Source organism: Cervus elaphus, chromosome 17 (assembly GCF_910594005.1).
Source record: "Cervus elaphus chromosome 17, mCerEla1.1, whole genome shotgun sequence".
In the NCBI taxonomy this organism is placed as follows: domain Eukaryota; kingdom Metazoa; phylum Chordata; class Mammalia; order Artiodactyla; family Cervidae; genus Cervus; species Cervus elaphus.
The window spans coordinates 30,650,280-30,667,870 of record NC_057831.1 but is presented as its reverse complement, the minus strand read 5'-3'; the positions used below and the strand labels follow the sequence as shown (position 1 = coordinate 30,667,870).

The 17,591-nt window shown below is 35.3% G+C and overlaps 1 protein-coding gene across 7 annotated transcripts in view; it reads left to right on the top strand.

Annotated features, from left to right (window-relative positions):
* The window catches only part of BMPR1B (bone morphogenetic protein receptor type 1B), a 424,822-nt gene that overhangs the window by 251,447 nt on the left and 155,784 nt on the right, over positions 1-17,591 (top strand). For 6 of the 7 annotated variants that reach the window (XM_043871290.1, XM_043871291.1, XM_043871283.1 and 3 more), the window contains exon 3: positions 7,932-8,025. The gene's annotated coding sequence lies outside the window, so the exon portion shown is untranslated. Of the gene's footprint in view, positions 1-7,826; positions 8,026-17,591 lie in introns of those variants that run through there. The other variant, XM_043871287.1, reaches the window with a different exon arrangement.

Genomic DNA, 17,591 nt, shown 5'->3' with positions numbered 1-17,591 from the left:
ATGAGATTGTACTTTATACTTACAGTGTTGCTGTAATAAAGATAATTGATTACAGGTGTTTATAAAAATGTGGAGAAATTGGAACCCTCATACTTTGCTGGTGAGGATTTAAATGGTGCAGTCACTTTGAAAAGCTAAAAGTGAAAGTAAAGTTGCTCAGTCGTGTCTGACTCTTTGGGACCCCATGGACTGTAGCCTACCAGGCTTCTCTGTCCATGAGATTTTCCAGGCAAGGGTACTGGAGTGGGTTGCCATTTCCTTCTCCAGGAGATCTTCCCAACCCAGTGACCAAACCTGGGTCTGCTGCATTGCAGGCAGACACTTTACCCTCTGAGCCACCAGGGAAGCAATCACTTTAGAAAACAGTTTGACAGTTCTTTATGGTGTTAAATGTAAAATTACCATATTATTTAGCAGTTTCACTCCTGCTGTTTACCCACGAGGAATGAAAATGTATGTTCACCCAACAACTTGTACATGAAATTTCATAGCAGCATTTTTCATAATAGCTCAAAAGTGGGAACAACCCAAATGTCCATCAGCTAATGAGTGGATAAATAAAAAGCGTATTTTAGACAGTGAAGTATTATTACACAGTAGAAAGAAGTGAAGTACTGATACTCAGATCAGAGGTACTATATGAAACTCATCTATTGGATGAGGAAACTAAGGTTATATAACTGATAATGTAACTTGAGAAAGATGAAAACTCAAGTCAGCTTGACTTTAGAACACTCGGTCTCTACACTGATGAGTGGTTTGTTGTTTTAAATCATTATCCCCATCTGTCTTTCTCTTTTTTTTGTAGCCAAACTTCTTGTAAGAGTGATCCTACTCAGTGTCTCATTTTACTTGCTTGCCTTTCTTCTGCTATGGAAATGGTTTAGCCACCATTGATCTCTCTTTTTAATACCTGCTTTATTGAAATATAATTCATATACCATTAAATGTATCCTTGTAAAATGTACAATTCAGAGATGTTTAGTATGACAGTGCTATCTGAAGGCTGTGTATTTTGGGTTGTTTTTAATTACTTTTATGTTGGATCTTTCTGGGTATTTGCGTTTGCTGACCTCTCCCTTCAGAATATTCCTTCCTCATTCACTCTGGGTCCCATTCTCTCATTCTTCCCCTACTTACATACATAATTGTTTTATGGTCATTGTGGACTTTTCTTCCTTGACCCAGTTCTTCAGTGTTGATTTTGGGTTCCTTATAATCACTAAGAGGTCTTATGACTTCAGGAACTACTTGTATTGGTATATGGCTCACAAGTGCCTATTTCAGTCATTTATACCATATATACTTATTGTGCATTTATTGTGTGCAAGGCTCGATATAGGCCCTTGAAATCTATGCTGTCATTGAGTTTGCATTCTATTGGAAAGAGTTTTGTCTTTTCCAGAATGTCATATATTTGAAATCATACATACACAGTTCTCTTCCCATTGGCTTCTTTAACTTAGTAATATGCATTTAAATTTCATTCATGTCTTTTCATGACTTGATAGCTAATCTTTTAGTACTGATAATATTCCACTGCCTAGATGTATCACAGTTTATTCAGTCACTCACTGAAGGAACTTCTGGTTGCTTCCAGGTTTTTGCCAGTTATAATTAAAGTTTCTATAAACATCTGCATTTTTGTATGGGCATAAGTTTTCAAATCCTTTGGGTAAATAATGAGTGTGATTGATAAATCATATGATAAGAGTGTGTTTAATTTTGTAAGAAACCTCAAAACAGTCTTTCACAGTGGCTGGATTATTTTGAATTCCCACCAGCAGGAAATGAAAGTTCTTCTTTCACATCTTCACACCACCAGTTACACACCTCAATCAGCAATTAGGCTTGTGTGTGTTCTGGATTTTAGTCATTCTCAAAGTTGTATAGTGGTATGGCATATCATTGTTGTTTGAATTTGCATTTCCTTGATGACAGATTAATTAGAGCATTTTCCATATGCTTATTTGCCATCTGTATATCTTTTTTTGTGAGATATCTATTAAGATCTTTGGCTCATTTTTAAAATTTTTTTTGAGTTTTAAGAGTTCTTATCTTTGAGATAACAGTCCTTCATTGGATGTCTTTTGCAAATATTTTCTCCCTGTTTGTGGCTTGTGCTCTCATTGCCTTGATATTGTCTTTCTCAGAGTAGAGGTTATTAATTTTTAAGTTCAACATACCAATTATTTATTTTATGGGTCATGCCTTTGTTGTTTTATCTAAAAAAGTCATCATCATATCCAAGGCCATCTAGGTTTTATCCTGTATTATATTCTAAGAGTTTTACAACTTTGCACTTTACATGGGAGATCTGTGATCTATTTTTAGTTAATTTTTGTGAAGGGTATAAGATCTGTATCCAGATTCAATTTTTTGCCTATGGATGTCCAGTTGTTCTAGCACCATTTGTTGAAAAGATTGTCTTTGCTTTATTGTTTTGCCTCTGCTCCTTTGTCAAAGATTAGTTGACTTTACTTAAGTGAGTCTATTTCTGTGCTTTCTGTTGTTCCATTGATTTCTTTTCTTTCTGTAATATTACACTGTCATGACTACTATAGCTTTATAGGAAGCCTTGATGTTATTGTCTTTCAACTTTGTTCTTACTTAATGTTGTGTTGGCTATTCTAGGTCTTTTGCCTCTCTGTATGAACTTTAGTGTGAGTTTGTTAATATCCAAAAATACCTGATGGATTTTGTTGGAGATTACATTGAATCTATAAATAAAGTTGGGAAGAACTGATATTTTGGCAGTGTTAAGTCTGCACACCTTTGGCTTTATGTAGTCCTTCCCCTTCAGTCAAATCAAAGACAAAACCCTTCAAGTTATTTTTTATAGGGCATATCAATCATTTTAATTTTGTCCACTGATTTCCACTGATTAATTTCTTCATCTCGTCTTCTTGCTACCCTTTAAGCCTCAAAATTCTAGGAGTTTCTTGAGAGAACTGTATGATGAGGCTTTAGTTCCTTTCTGACTGCATGAGGGCGCTGCTTAGACCTCTTCCTTGCCTGTCCTTGGCTGCCTCTGTCCAAGTACCTGATAGAAAGGCAGTATGTGGTCCTGTCGTCCAGTCAGACAGATGTGACCAGGGTCCCACATCTACTGATTATGAGCTGTATGGCTTCAGACAAGTCACTTTATAATCCCAAGACTCATTGTCTTTTTCTTGAAAAAGGCAAAAGCATACTGATCTGTTAGAGTTTTAGTGTTAGAGATAGTTCTACATTTTCTATTAGGCAATAATCACTCAATAATATTCTCTTTTAGACCACATGCTTCAGGAAGTCAAGAGACTTAACTAAAGTCCCTAATTTTCATTAGGGCTCTCTCTTTGTGATGGTTCCGTTTTGCCAAATGTGTTATATCATGTATCTGCCATTACAGTGTCAAAATAAAGCCAAAACACATAGCTTCTCTGTCCTAAAATTCCCCGTGTTCCGCCTGCTCATCCCCCCTCCCCCCTCACCACCCAAACCCTTGGCAGCCACTGATCTTTTTACTGTCTCTCTAGTTTTGTCTGGTCCAGAATGCCATATAATTGTAATCACGCAGTATATAACCTTTTCAGACTAGCTTCTTTCACTTAGCAATTGAATAAATAGTTTGAATGGAGTGAGTGTCCAGATTCTCAACTTTTACACATGCATTTCTTTTAATATTGATCTGGCTCAGAGCAATGCTTTATTCATAGCAGTTTTCCTCTAACTTTACGAAAGAAAGGCATATACCTATCCATCCCAAATCATACTATGGTGCATTGTAGCCGGGATCATAGAAAACTTAGCAATTAAACAATTTAAATTAATTTCTTAGATTTTTCTTGTGGAAAAGTATGAACATTTTTTTGTTGCAGAGAGGTTTAGGGTGAAAAATGAAAGAATTTTAGTCACAAAATACATTATGTAAGAATTCTCTGAGGAAGTGAGATGGAAATGAAGGTTGATAAGATAGTAATGAAAAATTTTCAGCTTGAAAGAAGAGTCTATTCGTGTATTTTTAAAATGCATAACAAGAAGAGTCTATTCGTGTATTTTTAAAATGCATAACAAGAAGAGTCTATTCGTGTATTTTTAAAATGCATAACAATTTTATGACCCTGAATTTAGTTTCTATTGCATATTCTTAAAATAGTTGATAGAAGTTTTATTTTAAAATGTTTAAAATGTCAGTATTTCCAATAGAGTGGAAATTAAATTCTTTTCAAGTACATATTTTACCACAGGTGAAAAATTGTAGGCATTAACTTGATAATGTGTTAATGGTTACATACTTTTCAAAATTCTTTTAAGGGTCTGTGAATAAAAATAGTTGAAGACTACTCACCTACTATATAAAACCCAGTTTTTTAACCTGGTATATATAACCCATCATCACCTTTCTCCTTCTAGTCCTTTTTTTTTCTTGTCATTTAACCATTTCCTGCTTTACATTCTGTGCTCCAGTAAAAGAGAATTTAGAAATTCCATATCATTTTTTTCTTGCCTCCTTTTCTTTATTGTGTTATTCTTTCTCATCTTTGTCTCACTGCTGTCTACTCATTCTTTTTTTTGAATTTTTTATTGGGGTGTATCTGATTGAGTATGTTGTTAGTGTCAGGTGTACAACAAGGGAGATCAGCTATACATATACATATATCCACTCTTTCCTATGCTATACACTAAGTTATTATTAGTTTATCTATGTTATATATAGTAGTGAGTACGTGTCAGTCCTAATCTCATCATTTATCTCCCCCCCCCTTTTCCCCTGGGTAACCATCAGTTTTTTTGCTGCATCTGTGACTCTATTTCTTTTTTGTAATTAAGTTTATTTGTACATTTTTTTGTTTAGATTCCACATGTAAGTGATAATAACATTTATCTTTGTCTGTCTGACTTGACTCAGTGTGACTGTCTCTTGATCCATCTGTGTTGCTGCAAATGGAATTATTTCATTCTTTTTATGGCTGAATAATATTCCATTTATATATGTACCACATCTTCTTTATCCATTCACCTACTGGTGGACATTTAGGTTTCTTCCATGTCCTGGCTCTCATAAATAGTGCTGCAGTAAATAATTAGGGTGCTTGTCTCTTTTTGAATTATGGTTTTCTCTCTCCCCAGGAGTAAGATTGCTCTCTTTTCAGTTTTTTAAGGACCCTCCTTATTGTTCTCCTTAGTGCCTAAACCAATAGCATTGGTATATATACATTGGGAATATACAGTCCTATCCCCAGTGCAAGGGTTCTGTTTTCTCCATACCCTCTGCAGCATTTATTGTTTGTAGATTTTTTTGACGATGGCCAGTCTGACTTGTGTGAAGTGATATTTCGTTGTAGTTTTGATTTGCATTTCTCTAAAAGTTAGTGATGTTGAGCATCTTTTCATGTACTTTTTGGATATCTATATGTCTTCTTTAGAAAAAGATCTGTTTCAGTCTTCCACCCATTTTTTGATTGGATTTGTTTTTTTTTTTTTTTTTTGATGTTAAGCTGCATGAGCTGTTTGTATATTTTGGAGATTAATCCCTGTCAATTGCTTCAATTGTAAATATTTTCTTCCATTTCGAGGGTTGTCTTTTCTTTTTGTTTATGATTTCCTTTGTTGTTCAGATCTTTTAAGTTTAATTAGACCTCATTTGTTTTATTTTTGTTTTTATTTCCATTAGTCTAGGAGGTGGATTGAAAAAGATCTTGGTACTGTTTGTCAAGTAGTGTTCTGTGTTCTCATTTGATAGTTTTATAGTATTCGGCCTTACTTTAAAGACTTATTTAGGTCTTTAATCCATTTTGAGTTTATTTTTGTATATGGTGTTAGTGACTGTTCTAATTTCACTCTTTTATATGTAGCTGTCCAGTTTTCCCAGCACTGTTTATAGGAGAGACTGTCTTTTCTCCATTGTACATTCTTGTCTCCTTTGTCATACATTAGGTGACCGTAGGTGTGTGGGTTTTTCTCTGGACTTTCTATTTTTTTCATTGATCTATATTTCTGTTTTTGTGCCAGTACCACACAGTTTTGATAACTGTAGTTTTGTAGTATAGTCTGAATTCAGGGAGTCTGATTCCTTCAGCTTTGTTTTTCTTTCTTCAGTTTGATTTGGCTACTTGGGGTCTTTTGTGTTTCCATACAAATTAAAAGTTTTTTGTTCTAATTTTATGAAAAATGCCATTGGTAATTTGGCAGGGGTTGAATTGAATCTGTACATTGTTTTGAATAGTATAGTCATTTTGACAGTATTGATTTTCCTGATCAAAGAATGTGGTATTTCTCTCTATCTGTTTGTGTCACCTTTAAAGTCTTGATTGAGGAATTTCCTGTGTCCGCTCACTTCATACTGGCTCAGATTCTCATGTGTCAGGCATCCTTGCTGCCCTCCTAGTTTGCATCACCATATTAACATGCTGTTTTGTCATTACTCCCCCCACCCCCACCCCTCTGTGAAATTGGACTGAAAAGTCTCAGAGTAGGAACTGTGTTTCATCTTGGGCTCCTCAGGACCTAACATACACCTCTCCTGGTATTAAGTTAATTTATTGGGCAAATATTGATTATTAAATGAAGCAAGAAAAAGTAGATTTCAACTGTTAGAAAGCTAATTCTTGTATTTAACTTTTTGGTAAGGGTAGTCAATTACACTTGTAAAGACTATTTTTGTTTTATGCTGGTTATTTCTCTAGCTATAATGTTTACATTTACTGATAAGGCTTTTGGTAAGATTTCATATGAAAATCAGGGTTTGAACCTAAAAATGAATTTGTAGTAGAAGGAGCACAGCTTTGTGAGCAATAGAGCAAGGGCTTCTGGTTTCGGCCCTGCCACAAACTTGCCATGTGATTGTGTAAATTAACCAGCCTGGAGGTGACTTTTCTCATCTATTAAATAAGTAAGTGACCAGATATTTCTTAATTACTCTTTATTAATCAAGATGACATTTCAATTAGGTAAACATATGATTAGTCTCAACAAGAAGAATAAAAATATATGCTTACTTTATTTTCTAATTATTCATACTGTGGACATTATATGTGGTACAGTAGATGATGGTGACCTTGTTTATATCACCTACAAATTATATTGTCATGGGTTAGATTTTATCCTTAATTTAAAAAATAAAATTTAAATTGTCATCATTGAAAATCTAGAAGTATTTCATGTCATATGTTGATTCATATAATTTCCAGATTATATTTTAGCCTCTTTCAGAAAGTACTTAATTTGATCTGATTAATACTATACTTTCCTGTGCACTTCAATCAGTCTAGAAATGAATTTATTCATGTTGAAACATTTCTTTGCGGTCAGTTACTCAGTCAATGCAGCCTTATTCAATGAGAAGCAATATTAAAAACAATTGCAAAAACACACTCCTGTGTCTTTTGGCTATTCATAGTATGTAGTAATTCAGTTTTATAAAGCTTGATTAAATGACATTAAGGTATGACGTTTATAAAGGGTTTGAAATTATATTGTTTGGCCAAAACAAAGGCAGCATTTCCTTTCTTGGCTTCCACTCCATCCAGCCCCCTCTTCCCTCCACCTGCTTGAGGAAAACTGTATTTCTTCAGACAAACCTCATAATTGCCCTTCTGTGCCTGATTTGGGCCTCAGGAAAGGCCCATAGCATCTGTAAAGCTGGCAGAAAAATGGTATTTCCAGGCAGGCACAGGGTTGTTGGGTAGTGAGCCAATCCACAGCTTTGTCTGAGCAGCTGAGAACTTTGCCGGAGTATTACCACGGTGTTCAGTAACACGGACCTGTGCCATGAGCAAGTAAAGCACTGAGCAAGTGTCAGGGTCAGTATTTATAGACCACTATGTAGCTGCCTTGCAGAGAGAGCACACGAGAGAGAAACACGCGCAGAGGGCAGGGAAAGAAAGACTGTACTGGAGGGAACTTTAATTTCCCATTTTTTTTCTTACAACATTGTTTTTGATTGTCAGGTTCAAACTTCTGCTGAATCACAACCATTTTCCGTTGAGCTATGACAAGAGAGGAAACAAAAAGTTAAACAAGCAAGCCTGTCATACGTGGAAGGTAAGTAATTAGCCAGCTCAGTCTTGCTTTTGCTCGTAAACTCCATCTCCCTTTTGGCTGCTCTGCATCAGTAAGCAAAGGGCTGTGTGACATGTTAAAGCTAATGAGGAAAGGCTGCCTGCTGGTTGAGTGTTCTTGTGGCAGTGTATTTTTGTATTCTGCTCTTAAGAATGTTGTGTAGGTTCAAAATACACTACGGTGCCGTGGGTGGTGGGAATGGCCCTTGAACACTGATTCTGTGGTGTGTCCTGTCAGTAAATTTCTGTGTCTTCATTCTCTCAGACTTGAAGTCTTCTGATTGGTAAATTTGTGTGTACTTTTTATATTGGTATTAAAACATGATTATTAGTAAGTTTATAGTGGATGCTGGTTTGGAAATGGAATGGGGAAAAATTCAGATGAATGGGTGAAGAGGTTGTTGACTTTGTGAGAATGTGTAGACTGTGAATGTGAGATGTGAGAAACATAAGGTCTTTTTAAAAGAAATCCAGTGTCCATTTGGCAGTGCATTAAAATGAAATAATGACTACTTCTGGGAATAGAGAAAAGCAGGAGTGATGAAAAGTAAGAACAGGCTTCTTGGTCCAAGATGCAAAGGACTCAGTGTTTAGGAGAATTTCTCTGCTTGTCTAAGTGACCTGCTAGATTGGGTCCTCACAAAATGTGGTTCTTTACTAAAGACATTAAGTTAACATCCCCTGCTCCACATCATAGTGTTTTTTTTTCCCCCTTTCATCACAGGTGGCACTTTGACTCATGATTCTCTGTGTGACTATAGTGCTTTTGTATGTTCACTTATCATCATTGTTTTGCATATCCCAGATTGACATTAAAAGCAGTGTTGCTAAAGGGGACAGAAAGTACTTGTTTTCTATGTGTTTTCTGATTTAGGACACCCATGAATTTATACAGTGTGTTTTATGTCTACTGCACATAATTTGGAAAGTAATATGTTGCTTTACTGTAGGTTTGGCATTAACTAGATGAAATTTGTCAACCGACAGATTGAAAATTTCCCTGTTGGTTTTTTAGTTGTAGAATAACACTAGTGTGGTATTTAAAAATTTTAGGTTGAGTGATAGACGGTGATTACAGTTCCAAAGATTTTTTTGTATTACATAGTTAAGTTAAAAACAAAAATAACATGAATTCTGCAGTAGAGCTTAAACTGCAGACCAATAGAGATACAAGAAAAAGCTAATACTCTGGATAGGCTTTGTATTAGAGTTAATATTCAGGAATCAACTCATTCTAAAACTGGATAAACTTATGTCCAAAACAGTAGATGGAATATCTTAAGTAAATGTCTAAAAATGAAGCCAATAGTTGCAGAGTATCATTGCTGTTGAATCACATAAAATTTTAAGAATAATGCAAAATGCTTCAAAATCAGTTTTACTAATTTAGATGTGCTTTAAGACTAATCTGATATCTAAAGTTAAACTGTACTTGACTTTCATTTAGTGCTTGTTTTAGCCTCTGCATCAAGCATCCTTTTTTTTTTTTTTTTAAGATATTGGCTACCCTTTTATTAATGGGTTTATGTAGACTTTTGTCAACAATAATGTTTATTTTGAAAATGCAACCATGATTGATTTAGAATGGGTGTTTCTCAAAATTTTCTTTGCTAATACCTTTGGGTAATAACTCTTGATCAAGATTTTAATTTCAGGTCTTTAATATCTTTTACTCATTCATTTTATATGTTATATAAGTAACATGATATTCAATCAGTGATAATTGACTTCTTAAGCCTTTTAAAATTTGTTTTATTTTTATTTGTTCTGGTATCTTGTTTCTGAAGTACCCTATGGAAACTTTGGTCAGAAAGCAAGCTAACAAAATTACTACAATAAAATAAAGTTTTCCCTTTAATCAAAAGAGGAAATAGAAAACTGTGGTATAGATTGACAGTGTCTTAAGATGGGATATATATTGGTTTAAGGCTGGTTGAGCATTTTATTTTTTTATTTTTTTTTTTTTCTGGTTGAGCATTTTAAAACTTGAAACCCTATCTCAATATTATTTTTGACTTTAATGTCAACCCTAATATTGGTTATTTATCATATTTGTAAATAACATTTCATACTTAAGTGAAAGCATTAGTCAACTCAGTCGTGTCCAACTCTTTGTGACTCCATGGACTATAGCCCACCAGGCTCCTCTATCCATGGAATTCTCCAGGCAAGAATACTGGAGTGGTTAGCCATTTCTTTCTCCAGGGGATCTTCCCAACCCATGGATTGAACCCAGGTCTCCCACACTGCAGGTAATTCTTTACCGTCTGAGCCACCAGCCACCGTGAAATGGGGAAGCATTTCATACATAGACATATTATAAACATGGATAGGATCTTTTGTATCATGTTTAACTATCTGTTGAAGTAAAGTTAGTGAATTTAGCTTGAAATGTTACCGTTAGCCTCCTCTCACTGCCCCTACAGTCATTTGCTGTACCCCTAGTCCATATGCTATATATGTACTACCCTTAGAGGGATCCATCTCCCACCATGATGAACTCTCTGCTTTCTTGCTAAAGCCCTCTCATCCCTGGCCCTCTCTTGCTCATAGATAGAGGTCAGGCTTCTTGGCACAATGAGTCCCTTCTTGATCTGGCTGCTACTTTTGTTCTATATTCGTCTTTTGCTGTTCGTTCTGGGCTGTTTTCTACATCTCTCTTTTCTCCATGAGAGTATTCCTTTTCCCTCTGCTTTATGTTCCAATATTATTGAATATCTTATATTTCTAAAGCAATCCATGCTGTTTTACTCCTTTCTGGAATTGTTTACGTTGCTTCTTGTGTCATGAAACACTCTCTTCCTGGTCTTTGCCTTTCAGCCTCAATGAAGTTATCCCTTCCCAGATGCCCTGCTGGTTCACTGTCAGCCTGTATGGTCTGGTCTCCTGTGCAGACCATGGCCTCAGCACTTCTACAAAGTCGATGATAACAATGTTTTTTTCTTCCCATATGAGTTTGTGAGCTATGTACATAGCCAGGTTTTAAAATTTTACTTATTTAATTTTTGTAGCAGAATTAAAGTTTATTCTACTTTTTCTTACAGCACAAAACTTAAAAACAGTATTATTTAGCATTTAATGTACATGAACTAGTAAAATATGAGAAACCCAACTGTCAAATGTATTACATTGTGGAAAAAATGACCTCAAATATATAAAAATGCACAAAGCATTAGTCTTCCTCCATTACTGCTTAGAAAGATATGATTGTTTCTCAATTTAGAAAGAAGAATCAGGACAGTTTAAATTATTAAAAATTTTGCATCCAGAACACTGCAGTTGCTTATATAGGAGGGCATTCTCACCAGCTTCTTCTATACAAAATTGAATGTATAATTTTGTATGATTTTAAAATGAATTCTTTTGTGTTCTTCCAAGACCTAATGTAAAACAGAAACTCAAGAACTTGAACTAAGGAAAAACTTTATCAAATTTATTTTAAACCCACTTTTCTTTATAGAGTTTATTTTAATATAATTTAAAACCTTGGTTAACTCGATTGAAGGAAAAGCCTCTTATGAAGTTGGTAAATGCTTTTGAAACAGTACCAATACTTAAATTTGTTTCTCTACCAGCAATTATAGTAAGGCATATTATCCATGCAAGTAGATATTTATTGAACTAATAACCTATTTGAATGACATTCAAAATTATCTTGGTTAGTACATACAAATTCAGGATATATAGCCTGTAGATATTTAATTAATTTCATGAAATCTATCAACAAAATCAGCTAGTTGCTGCACTCCTATGAATTGCTGTGGTAAATTAAGTGATGCTGTGGCAAATTGAAGGCAGAGTTGTACCTTCCAAAAGGATTGGAGAGAGTTTCAGGAGAGAATGGGTCTATCCTTGTGTATATTAAAAAATTACAGAGTGGAATGACTCTTCAATGTTACCAATAAAGTTACACCTCCTAATTTTATTTCCTCTTGTAGAGAAAGTTAAGGATTTAAGGAAGTAATAGAAAATCATGACTTAAAATTTCTCTAAACTGAAAGGTGATGATACTTCATTTCAGTCAGAAGAATTTGCCCCTCAAAATAGAAATGTTCGAAGAAAAGGATGGCAGTGTTTAAAAAAGTAGTTGAAAAATAGCATGTTTCTTTGAGCTCAGATAGTGAATAAAATTTTATTTTCTCTTTAATTGTGTTTTATTTCCCCATCATACATAAAATATTTACTTTGTAAGTGAAATAATTTGTGTGCCAGAATCAAGGTATAGCTTTATGCACTATTTAGAATAATTCAAAACTTTCCTTATTTTGGTTATTTTTACTCCTCAGTGTACTCTGCTAGTGGTTTCCACTGCAGTTGAAGTCTTATAAACCTCTCCCAGCTGTTGAATATGACTCTTCCGTTTGTTTAACCTTGAATTGTATCTGTCTTAGGAAGGAAAACAAGATTGGGTATTTTCACAGGTAATATTGGTAGCTTTTTAATTTGCTTGGTATGGACCATAATTCAGTCTGTAATTTTTCTTCAGATTTATTTTGCCCACATAACTATCTTGTAGTTAGTTAAATAGGTATGTTAAGGTGTCTTATCAAAGAGTTATAGGTACAAATTTATGTATCTTACTGACTTATCAAGTGATATAAACATTGTAAGATGGGAAGAGCAGAAGTTATTGTGGTCATGGACTTAGGAATGTACCTCATTTCCATCAGCCAGTGATGAGAAAAACCTGAGTTTGCCTCAATATTAAAAAATTACAGCAAAAACAAATGAAGGCAAAAAATACTATTACTACCACCAGCAAGAAGTAGTCAAAAAAGCATACAAAATTTTGCTAAAACAATTACATTTTTATTCTTGTTAGCAGGTTGGCTTGCTAGTCATTTTCTGTCTATAGCTATGCACGGCATAGAATTCATAGAACGTGAGAGGAAAAAATGAATTAATCATGGAAGTAGAAGCTTCAAAAGCTGCTTCTTTAACCGTTTTATTTTATAGATACGGGCAAATGTTGTACAAAGTGGTAATGTAACTTGCCAAACATCAGCTGTTAAAGTAGCTAGGTAGGATTTTGATTAAAAAAAATGTAAGGCCAGTATTTTATCATTGTGACTTTCCCTATCTGTTTATAATTGCCCTTTTTATTCTGTGTACTGCATGTTAGGCCTAATTTGTTGTATCTCTGAGTTTTGTCTTGTATTCAGACTCCTTTGTATTATTTCACAACTCCTGAAAGTTAAAGCCAGTAATTATTGCTCCCAACTGAGATGGAGGTCTTTCCCACTCATAATCATAGTTAAACATATTTATTTTAAAATAACAGAAACTCTTTTCTGGCTTCCCCGATTTCTTCCACTCTCTTTGGTAGTACAGTTATATTTATGCCCTTACAAACATTCTGTTTTTCAGTAGGATATGGCAGATAGTCCTGAAGCAAAAGACAGAAACTGTAGAAACAAATTTAATACTTTCATTATATCTAAGCTTCTAATAGGGAATATAATGTTTTATAGCTTTAAGATGACCATTATATTTACAGCTGGAAAATTATTGAAAACGAAAATCGAAGAGCCAAATGTGCTTTTTTTAGATTATATAGACTTTTATCTTAGAGTCTTAAAAAAATATAAGTAAAGGGTCAGAGAGGAGTAAAACAAGCTTGTTTTGTACATCTCATCTTCTTGTAAGACTTTGCTTCTCTATTCTGTCCCCACCATCCCCCAAGGAACTGGAGCTCTTCAATTCTTCACATTCTCATTTCTGGAAACAATTGCATGTACTGAAAGATGAAAATGTTTTTGAGCAAGTCACTGGAGGCTTGTCTCAGCCTCAGCCTATGATTACTATACCTTCTTCTCTCCTCCTCCCTCAGTTAAGTGACCTGCTCTACCCACCTTTCTAGTAAATGAAAATAGTCTGAATATTCTCCATCCTTAGTATATATTTTCATTGGATCGACACTTTTCATTTCAAAGATGTATTACCTATCTTCTCAAACTCTTGGTGCTCAGAGATCTATAATTTTAAAATCTTTGCTAATATGATAGAGGACAGTGATATTTATGTTTTTAATTACTAGTAAACTTGAGTCTGAGGGGATTATTAGTTATTAGCATTATATTTTTATCATTTATTTATATATTTTCTTTTCAGAGGGTGTATTTCTCTTAATGGTTTAAAAAGTTTGGTTTTTTTTTTTTTTAAGTCAAAGAATCTTGATTCTTAAAGCCCTGTTAGTTGTAACTGTTTTCATAAGCTTCTGATCACTTTAAAATTTTGTTTTCTGTGATTTGAAATAGGTGTGTTGGAAATACCTTTATTAATCCTAGTCAGTATTTTCTTCATCCCCTTTGAAGCTTATAATGTTTTTTACAATCCAAATATATGAAAAATATTTTTTTATATTTTTATGGTTTGTTGTTCAGTCACCCAGTCATGTCTGACTCTTTGCAACCCCATGGACTGTAGCATTCTAGGCCTTTCTGTCCCTCACCATTTTCTGAAGTTTGCCCAAGTTCATATCCACTGCATCAGTGATGCCATCCATCCATTTTGTCCTATGATGCCCGCTTCTCCTTCTGCCCTCAATCTTTCCCAGCATCAGGAACTTTTCCAGTGAGTCAGCTGTTCGCATTTAAATGACTAAAATCCTGGAGTTTCCACTTCAACATTAGTCCTTCCAATGAGTATTCATGGTTGATTTCCCTTAAGATTGACTGGTTTGATCTCCTTGCTATCCTAGGGACTCTGAGGAGTCTTCTCCAGCACCACAGTTCGAAGGCATCAGTTCTTCAGCACTCAGCCTTCTTTACAGTCCAGCTTTCACAACTGTATGTGACCACTGGGAAGACCATAGCCTTGACTATACGGACCTTTGTTGGCAGAGGAATGTCTCTGCTTTTCAACACACCATCTAGGTTTGTCATCGTTTTCCTTCCCAGAAGAAAACATCTTCTGGTTTCGTGGTTGCAGTCACCATCTGCAGTGATTTTAGATCCCAAGAAGAGGAAATCTTGTCATTACTTCCACCTTTTCCCCTTCTGTTTGCCATGAAGTAATGGGGCCAGATGCCATGATCTTAGCTTTTCTTTAATATTTGGTTTTAAGCCGACTTTTTCACTCTCCTCCTACACTCTGATAGAGAGACTCTTTAGTTCCTCTTCACTTTCTGCCATTATCGTGGTATCAACCGCATGTCTGAGGTTGTTGATGTTTCTCCTGCCTATCTTGATTCCAGCTTGTAACTTGACAAGCCCAGCATCTCTCACAATGTGCTCGGTGTATAGATTAAACAACCAGGGTGACAGCAGACAGCCCTGTCGTACTCCTTTCTTAATCTTAAACCAATTGGTTGTTCCATACAGGGTTCTAGATGTTGCTTCTTGACCCGCATACAGCTTTCTCAGGAGACAGGTAAGATGGTCTGGTATTCCCATCTCTTTAAGAGCTTTCCACAGTTTCTTATGCTGGACACAGTCAAGGGCTTCCTTGTAGCTGATGAAACAGTGGTAGATGTTTTTCTGGAATTCCCTTGCTTTCTCTATGATCCAGGGAATCCTGGCAATTTGCTCTCCGGTTCCTCTTCCTTTTCTAAACCCAGCTTGGACATCTGAAAGTTCTTGGTTAATTCTGTGATTCACAAGGGCCTTATTAACTAACTACTTCAATACTTTCGTTGAGTCTCTAGTCCCCTTTCCCACTTTTTTAATGAAGTTATCTCTTAACTTGTGCTCCTGTGATACAAATTTAAATCTTTATGTTACCTCTCAACTTGTATTGCATTTAAAATTTTGTCTCTAAGAAATAACATTTCATGTTTATTATTAAGTAAGATTTAAGCACTGGAACATGTTAGGGTGTTGTGGGACTTAACTTGGCATGTGCCTTGAAATACTGTAGATGGGAGGCTGCATTTATTACTTACGTTAAAGCAGACTTAATAAGAATATGAATCTGTGTGAGTGAAAAATTATACATTAATAATAGTCACCATTTATCAAGGTTTTCTGGATAATATATCTGGCATTCCACCAAGCATTGTAGCTATGATTTCATTAACTATTATGATTTCCTTGTAAGTTGAGTGACTTAATCTGATTTTTTTTTCAGGATAAACTGAGACCCCGAGATATAAAGTAGCCTGATGGGTCTCACATAGCTAATAAATGGTAGGGCCATGATTAAAACCTAGATCTGACCAAAGTCCAACTTTTAAGGAATTATTGCCAAATAGAGAACTTATGCTTTTTCCATGAATGTTAAGAGATGCAGGTCTCTGGGGTCAGGTGTCAAGAACCTTCCTGACTTGGATCTGTCTATGAAGAAATGATCTCAGGAACAATGACTTTCAAAGGCACGTCAAGGAAATGGGTGATATCAGGAGCCTTTTATTGTTTGGAATTATTAATGAAGACACAAGAATCTCAAGGTGGGCAGAAATAACCCTGGACTTGAGATCAGGTAAAATCAGCTACATTTTTTAGAAAAACTTCAGATTTAAGTACCTCTATTGATTTTTATAATTTTGTTTCATCCCAAGCCAACTTACTCACTTCTCCCTCACGTACATAATACACAGCACCATTCCCTCCCTCACATACCTGCTTGTGACCTTGGCAAGGAAATTGGCACTGGGCCGCCGGGCCAGCAGGGAGAGACTGTTCCATCTGGGCCTCTGTTTTTATAACTGCAAGCTTCATTCAGGGAAGATATGAGTCTCCCTAACTGGCAGCCTTGGCTATCATCTCTATTTTAAGCTACTAATTTAAAAGCTTCACAGTTGTTGCTGTGGTATTTACAGCAGGAAAGGAAATTCTAGATATTTGAGTATCATTAGAACTCAGTACTTTTGTGCTAACTGGTTTACCTGGTGTAGTGTGAAAGGATAGCTTTATCCACTGTGAATGAACTTAACCTATAAATACAGTTTGTATATGTTGGAGGCAGGAATTCCTATATAAAAGTTTATACAAAGACATTTTCTCTCTTATTTGTTTATTATACATTTGGCCATCAGGAAGTAATTTGTTTTCCTCTTTAACTCAAGGCAAACCGTTTTGCTTCAAGATAATATAGGATTTTCTTTCTCCCTGGGTCACTCTGCTCTTTGTTGATACATTGGTGTTATTTATGTTAAGATTTACAGTACAATTTATTGGGGTTTTGTTTGCAGCTCTGCCTTGAACACTTGAAGATAACAACCTTTTAGTTAATAAGCAGGTTATTTTTATATTATTACTTGGAAAGTTTGCATTAGTCTATATATGTACTCATTAACAGTTTTAAAAATTCTAAATAGGTTGTTCATATTCTTTTTTCATTCATCTTTTATAGTTTCCTGTTTTTACTTAAAGATAATTAGAACGGCACGGTGTATCAGTTCAGTTCAGTTGCTCAGTTGTGTCCGATTCTTTGCAACCCCATGGACTGCAGCACACCAAGCTTCCCTGTCCATCACCAACTGCTGCAGCTTACTCAAACTCATGTCCATCGAGTCAGTGAGGCCATCCAACCATCTCATCCTCTGTCGTCCCAGTCTCCTCCCACCTTCAATCTTTCCTAGCATCAGGGTCTTTTCTAGTGAGTCAGTTT